General features: G+C 45.2%; 2 protein-coding genes across 2 annotated transcripts in view; both read right to left on the bottom strand.

Moving 5' to 3' along the window:
• Positions 1–3,608, bottom strand: part of adss2 (adenylosuccinate synthase 2) — a 463,865-nt gene extending 460,257 nt beyond the window's left edge. Inside the window, exon 1 of the mRNA XM_084075863.1 lies at positions 3,604–3,608. The gene's annotated coding sequence lies outside the window, so the exon portion shown is untranslated. The remainder of the gene's footprint in view (positions 1–3,603) is intronic.
• Positions 1–7,634, bottom strand: part of nrg3a (neuregulin 3a) — a 484,032-nt gene that overhangs the window by 257,830 nt on the left and 218,568 nt on the right. The window lies entirely within an intron of this gene.

Raw genomic sequence — 7,634 nt, 5'->3', positions numbered from 1 at the left:
TATGTCCGGGTCGTAAATTAACGCACGCATGTGCGTGTCCGTGCGCGTCCGTGCCCGTATCAACTTTTTACTTTCGGTTTTAAAACGCTCTCAAACTTCTTTTTTGAGGCACATAATTTACTTTTAAAAAATCGTTTGGATAGAATTTAGTTGTTTAGCTTCATATATGTGGTCAATTTATCATGAAAGAGCCTATTTAAAAATATAAATTCAGAGAACCGTAGGGTCGGGCATTTCCGCGAATTGTATCCGCATAAGGCAACCTATTTTGGGCATGACTCATTTAAAAAGCCCCCCCTGCGTCACCCCCTGGTGGTCGGGGAAAAGAACTGCTGGAGGGGCGGTGTTTGACAACAGTTTTTTTCTTTGATTATGTCTGAACTCCCTACAATGCCTTTAAGTAAAAGTATCAATACTGCAAAGTAGAAACACTACTAATCTTTTGAAAATAGCAGATCTACAGTGAGCCTGCAGATCGGCTATTTTCAAATTGCCGGAATGTATATAGGGCTGAAGTGGGTAACGTATGTAATAACATAGCAAAGACACTCACCACTAGGGGTGCTCCAGACACCGGTGTAGAAATAATGAGTGTTTATGCTGTTTATGCCACATTGAACCGACATACAACTCCAGTAAACTTCAATTTACAGTGGCCCTGACAATAAACCATATTAACCAGTCTCCCTGTGGGGAGAACAGATAATATTGTGCAAGTACTCAATGAGAGGCACTCTCATAAGTAATGCACTTGCAAGGATATAATAATGGAATTCAAGTATGAACAATCGCAATTACACACTTTGCAATGACATTGTGTGACTACAACCTTGTAAGGATATTATGTGTGAGACAGATTTGCATTAAGTGCTGTTTTTGAATACCTTGCCACTGGATATGGAATATGAGCCTAACCGCAGCAGAGCTTCTTCAAGTGAGTTTTCAACACAGCACCCATAAAGAGATGTGCATAACTACCATAATAGCAGGTGGACTATAAAAATAAATTGAGCAGTTTGAGGAGTATTGTTTGACCCGTATCATTTCCTCTTTGTTGCTTTAAAATGTGCTTGGGCTTTCAGCCAGAAAAGGATTTCATATGTATCCGTGAAACCTCTCAAATTATCCTAATACAAAAGCGAAAATTGCTACCATCATGAGACACTTTCACAGCAGATTTACTGTTACATCAAGGATGCTATGGGAAGGAATTCCCCATGTACATACTACACTGTTTGTCTGCCCCTCACTGTAGTGTTGAATAGTTAATAAAATAGTTGACCCCAAGATTGACAATACATAAATAAATCAGGCAACCTTCAACTTTAGCCCCGTTTTCATAATGGGCACATTTTGTTTCCTGGAATGTACTGTATATGTAAATTGCCGTTAGGGAACAGAGGCTGGGGGGAGAGGCTTGTGGGGGGGGGGGGGGGGGGGGGGTGGGCGGATGTTGACACCCTGCACTTGGCACATGATGGATGTAGCAATGGAATGGAAGAGGAGCAGGGAGGAAACAATGCAGTAACACATTGAAGGTTATTGGGATTTTTTTTTTATTCTAACTACAATTTTGCATTCCAATGCCTTACCATTGTTTCCCCTGCCAATGCGTCGACCTCTCCCTAACCGTTCAGCCGATGCAGTGCACTATCTGAGGAGATAATTTATGCTGGAATCATTTGGCAGTTTGTCTATGTGAGAGGGCTGCTGTGAAAAATGTGTCGGTGTGAGGGAGCGATTCATAATTATTTTTTCCAGTAGGGTTCCTGAAGCAACGCTCGGATGGAACAAGGAAAGAGCAACATAATTTGATATACAGAAATGTGTGACACGTTCAAGCATCACTCTCCCAAGATTATATTCTTGCATATGAGTCTTGGTAGGAATCTATCCTCTCGACACATTGTTCTGGTGCATGTGTGGTACTGCTGTGAATGAATTCAACAGAGTGCTCTCCGTCATAATTAGGCCTCTATTTTCTACAAGGACTGCACGACATCCAGTTATCAGAATGTTGGTCACTGCCATTTCAATATTTGCAAAAACGTGTCGACCTTGTCCTAAGATCGAGTACCCGATGTCCCTCATTCTGACATTGTGTCGGCACCTATAGCAGGTGCAAGGCTTCCCCAGCCCTCATAATAGGATCCAGCACTTCCTAGCTAGCCTGTCCCCAAGCAATTACAGTACACAGCAGAGAGAGAGAGACAGAGAGGAGAGGAGAGAGAGAGAGATAATACCACATGAAATGTGAGCTACAGCCCTCTCCCTGCACCACTGCAGCCAAGGCTGAGGTGAATTCCAAATGACATTTGGTGCGTCTGGTCCGCGGAGAGGGTTTGAGTGCACATGCTGCGTCAACATCAGCATGCTCGCTGAAAGCCTCATCTCTCTCCTTTAAATCAAGAAATCCTACAGGGCACTCTATCATGTTGTATTTACTGTGGTAAACACCATTATTCCACTTGTAGAGTACACAGGATGTAGCACCATGCATTTGCAATGGGATGCCTCCCATTGATGGACAGTCGTGCCAGGCATGTAAGTGCACCTCACATTTTTTAAGCTCAGAGAGAGTTTGTGGATGAGGCTAAAAACAATCTATCACAAAAATACAATCATGACTAATGGGAATGTGTATGATTAGTCGTTTAAATGATTTGTCGACTCAGTGCGACTAGCCAAAATCAATATATTTGTTTTATTTTATGCCATGGCTCCTAGGAGCCACGGCATCCGCGACTAATCTCGCAAACCACTGGATGGCCAAATTCCTTGTGCTTGTTCCAGTAAATCATCAAATACTCTGCACATATTGTCAATATGTGTGTGAATATTTGTCACATTTTGTGAATTCATAATCTCAGATCCACCATCCCGTCGTCACTCCATATTTGGGCAAGGCTGACATCCTCAACATGACATCAGCGATCCATAGGGACGCCACGCCCCAGTGTTTTTTTTTTTTTACACAACTGATAAACTATTCATGATATGGTTTCTATGCACCTGGACTGTAGCAGACACATCACGTGATCGTCTCAGTTTGCATTAGAACCGAGACAGCATCTGCTCTTTATATTGACCAGCCAGTATTACGTGTCAGCACTAGAGAAAAACTGACTTCTACAACTGAGTTTAAGTATATATAGCATGTGCCCAGTGGTGAAGCAGCTGCCGCTGCAGTGATACCGTGGAGGACAGCAAAGAGGTACGGTAGGGGCAGTGGTGGAAAAAGTACTCACATTTTGTACTTAAGTAAAAGTATCAATACTCTATACTCAATAATGTATACTAATCTTTTGAAAATAGCCGATCTACATGCTCACAATGCGTCGAATCGCGACGCATTGTGAGCATGTAGATCAGCTATTTTCAAAAGGCAAATGGCATCACTAATGACTAAATAATACAAGTGCAAAATAATTAAAGAAACAATAATGCATGTATTTTAATAATGCATACAAGGAGGCTTTGAAGCTCTCTAGGATGAGCCTGTTTTCTCTGGGCTTCTGTAAAGCAGCTGTTGTGAAACTGGCTTCAGGGAATAGTTTAGATACTTTATACTTTACTTTATACTGTCAACTTTCTTTTCCTTTTTTCCCTTTTTTCCCCTTTTACTAATGAAACCTGGCTTATAATGCCTCACTAGAGGCAACTACTGTATTTCCAAAGTGGGTCGTTCAGAAACTTTCTTTTAGTGGAGTCCAGGGACCCCCAGAGCCAGAGGTTCTTGAGGAGGTTCCAGGGGTCCCAGCAATGAGGAACAGTTTAATTTCTCTATTAATTCACTGGCTAGAACTTAGTCCATTGAGAGAATGTTTAAGAATGACTATTCAGATCATAAGTTGCACTCTCTATACTCTATACTGTTATCTCCTCGCCTACGGCATACAGTAGAGACAGTTATAGAATTCTGTGCTATGCAAAAAGTCTAAAATCTTCATCAACAACATATTTTTAAATGGGAGTTTGTGGCCTAATACTATATGTATCAACGTGGGAGTACTTGTAATGAAAATGTTTGAGACCAACAGATTTAGCAAGGAAGCTTTAGGGGACCAAAACAGTATATATTTTTCTTGAGCTGCCATGTTTGAAAGAAAGAAAGAAAGAAAGAAAGAAAGAAAGAACGAACAAGCATTGGTCTATGTCCAGGGGTGCACATGACTGGTGCGCAGGTGCACATGCGCACCCAAAATAAATAATGCGCGGCACATCAGACGACGCGAGGCGCTTTTGCGTACCAACAGCTGGGACAGGAATTTCCAAGCTTTTATTTTTTAGCAAAACTAAAAAATAAGCCACACTCACACAATCACGCTAAAGCACACGTCGGCCCCATGTACAGCCATTAGGCGCAGGGGGAGGGGACACATGCTGCACGTGATTGTGTGAGTGTTGCCTCGCATCCTGACACACAGACACGCAAAATATGCCGTGAACGTCCCAATCTGGCGGATAAAAGCAGCGCAGCACAGGGCACCAACCTTGGGGGGTTCACCAAACGGCGTGCTCACGCAGCTCACCCCCCCCCCCCCCCCGTTGACAAAACGGCGGGGGGGCGGGACGGGACCATTTACTTGGTGCGCACCAAGTCACATCTCCAGGTGCTCTTCTGAGTACTAGACCTAAAAAGTTATGTGCACCCCTGTCTATGTCAGCACTTTCTGTTGTTACTCTAAACTGTCTAAAAAACACACTCTGGCTCCATATGACGTTATTTTTACCAGCTTGCAAAGCATGCTGCTCTTAGAAGAGACTGACCTACAGTACTAGTCATCCATGTGTTCGACATGTGTTCAACATATTCACGACATCTTTCCACTCAAACAGAGAGCGTCTCCTTTCAAACCCCAATGGTTCTAATCAGCCCCCCGCCCACAGGAGTAGCCCAATTCTCTCACAACTTGCTACAAAAATCCCTCATGAAAAACTATATAATCTCCTACATTTCATTTTCCACCTTCACATGTGTCTCCTTCTCTAATAATCAAAAAGTGCTATATATTTCATCTCGCAATCTACTTCCGGATGGTTCGTTTTGCACCTTCTCTTGCCACATCGGTCACGGGAAAGAAATAAGCACTGCCGTGGTCTATGGAAACGACGAGCCCAAAAGTGCACCCAAATAAGCCCACAATCGCTTATACAAACAGTCAGACCTGGCAACGCAGCCTACGCCAATCATGCGTGAGAGATCTACAAGCTATGGGGCAGAGACGCCACCGTATCTTAGCAACAACTACAGCGCTCACTCTCATTGGTCGTGTCACGCTAAGAGCAGTCTCCAGACAATGGCATCTCAGAGAGCTTGCTGTAGCGTTTATATATCTATGGCTGTAGCCATCTCAGTCTAGCCTGGGTGCCAGCCTGCTTCGCTGCGTTCGGCGGACTTTTTTTCTCTCTCCAGAGAGAAAAAACAATCCGCCGAACGTAGCGAAGCAGGCTTGCACCCAGGCTAATCACAGTCAGTCGCAGCGACGACGGACAGGGCGCTGTGATAGCTGCCATGTCGCTAACGCTAACGTGGTTGTCATGCCTGCAGCGGCTGTGCAATCACTTTGTCAACAATGCACGTTCGTGTGGTGAATGTCAATATTGCTGCTCAGTTAGTCCATTGTAGATGGTGTATGTTTGTGTGTGTCTTCTGGAGAACTATGTAGCTCCACAGCAACTACAGTAACTAACGTAATGGCAGGACCGCCCCGTGCTACGCATGTTAGGCTGCATTATGGTCATGTAGTAAATTCAGATAATTTCGCTCAGATTAGATCAGTGCTTATCAACCCTTTCAGGCCGCCCCCCCCCCCCCCCCCCCCCCCCCCAATAAACGTACTTGATCTGGGGACCCCCCCATTCTGTTTGACTCCGTTCCACAAGTAAATATTGTGAAAATAGCCGATCTACAAGTTCGAAACGCCTCACGTTGAGAGGCTTTGTAAGCTTGTAGATCGGCTATTTTCTACATGATTGCCTCTTTCTTAGATTATTTGACAATGTGGCCCATGTTTTTAAAGTATAGTTTGTTGACTACTTTCGTTGCAGAAATGGTCATTTCCTTTACTTTCGTTTTTTTATTGTCTCCGCCAGGCCGAAAGGCATGGCGCAAGACTATGTTTCACCCCCTGTCCGTCCGTCTGTGATAGCTAATCTCTCACATCGTTGACTTGATCGCAGCGAAACTGTGCACACACACTCCCTGGATGCCAATTCAGAACCTCTGCCCTATTTCTTTCACATGGCCCTGTTACAGTGCCACACAGGAGGCCGCTTTTTGCTAAACACATTTTCTCACAGTACTCCTACATATTTTGCCCAAACATCACGCAAATCGGTACACAGTATCTCCACAGTCATTAAAAAAAAAGGCTCTTTCAGATTTTTCATATTCCATCCTGATTGGCTAAAATGCCTTCCAAAGTCTGCAGGACTGCTCCGTTTGGACCAAAATGCCTCACATTATGAACACAGCATGCACTTTCCGTGCAACTTTGCACCCACATTCCCACTATGCCGAGGAAGAAATTCCACTTGAGATTTCTCTAATCAGCCTCATGGTGGCGCTATAACAGCCCGATGTGGAGAGTCAGTGAGAGCTGGATAAACGAGGTAAAATGTGTCAAAAGGAGTCTGTACGGCTGTCGATACATGAACACATGACGTCGGTCGGAGAGGAGATATTGTGTCTTTTGGACAAACAGCAGCGTGGTGCTGATGTTTGTTGTGTGAAGCAGCTTAATGTCAGAGTGTTTGTGTTGGAGCGCCTCAGTGCGGCTGCAGAGTTCATGTGCAACCTCTTCCAGAGAGAGACAGAGACACTAGAAACTCTGCTGGAGAAAAAAAAACACTGCTGGGCATTGACTTTCACATGGACATTGGTCTACACACTGCAGGTATATCTGCTACACACACAACATAAAACTAAACACTACAGGTATGATGCAGCGTTTGCATTCCAGCCAGCATGCCAGCGTAGTTCCCATATGGTTTCAAGGTGGGCTAAACCATATGGACCCCATGTCAGCAATGTCAGCGGCATCCACTTCAGTCCCAACTGCGATGCCCATGCAGGCTATAAGTAGCTTCTACCTGGCCCTTAGGTGGGCCCCAACTAGCCATGTTTATGTGGGACCAAGGCGGGTCCTAACTGGGTTTGCCCATGCAGGCTTTAACTGGGTTCTACCTGGGCCCTAGGTGTACCCTAACCAACCAGAGTGCAGTGCCCATCGCTCCAATTGTTGTGACGTCAGGGCTCTCAATACTGCACATTGGTGGAGGAGGAGGGGCCGCAGGGCGACCGCACACATCGCTGAACCAATGGTAGCCCACGGATGTTTCCTCTGGGGATTTACAATCTGCCCCTCTATGCCACATATCATCCGCACTACAGGGTCTTCACTGACCGAGCCACGGCCCCACTGGCCCTCATGACGCTACGCCACTTATATGAGTTGCCAAGTGGCCGCGGGCGCTACGTGGGCGTGGCCGCGGGCTAGACGCGAGCCCCCGCGTAGCGGGGGCGAGCTTCTAGTGTTTTCAATCATTGGCTGTCCTTTAAGCCAATGGGGATACTTTCCCACTTTCCCCATACTCTGAACGGGCGTCGTCGTCCTCCCAAGCTATGGTAT

The sequence above is a fragment of the Gymnoscopelus microlampas genome (genome assembly GCF_963454915.1).
Source record: "Gymnoscopelus microlampas genome assembly, chromosome: 13".
Taxonomy (NCBI): Eukaryota; Metazoa; Chordata; class Actinopteri; order Myctophiformes; family Myctophidae; genus Gymnoscopelus; species Gymnoscopelus microlampas.
This window is presented reverse-complemented; position numbering and strand designations above follow the sequence as displayed.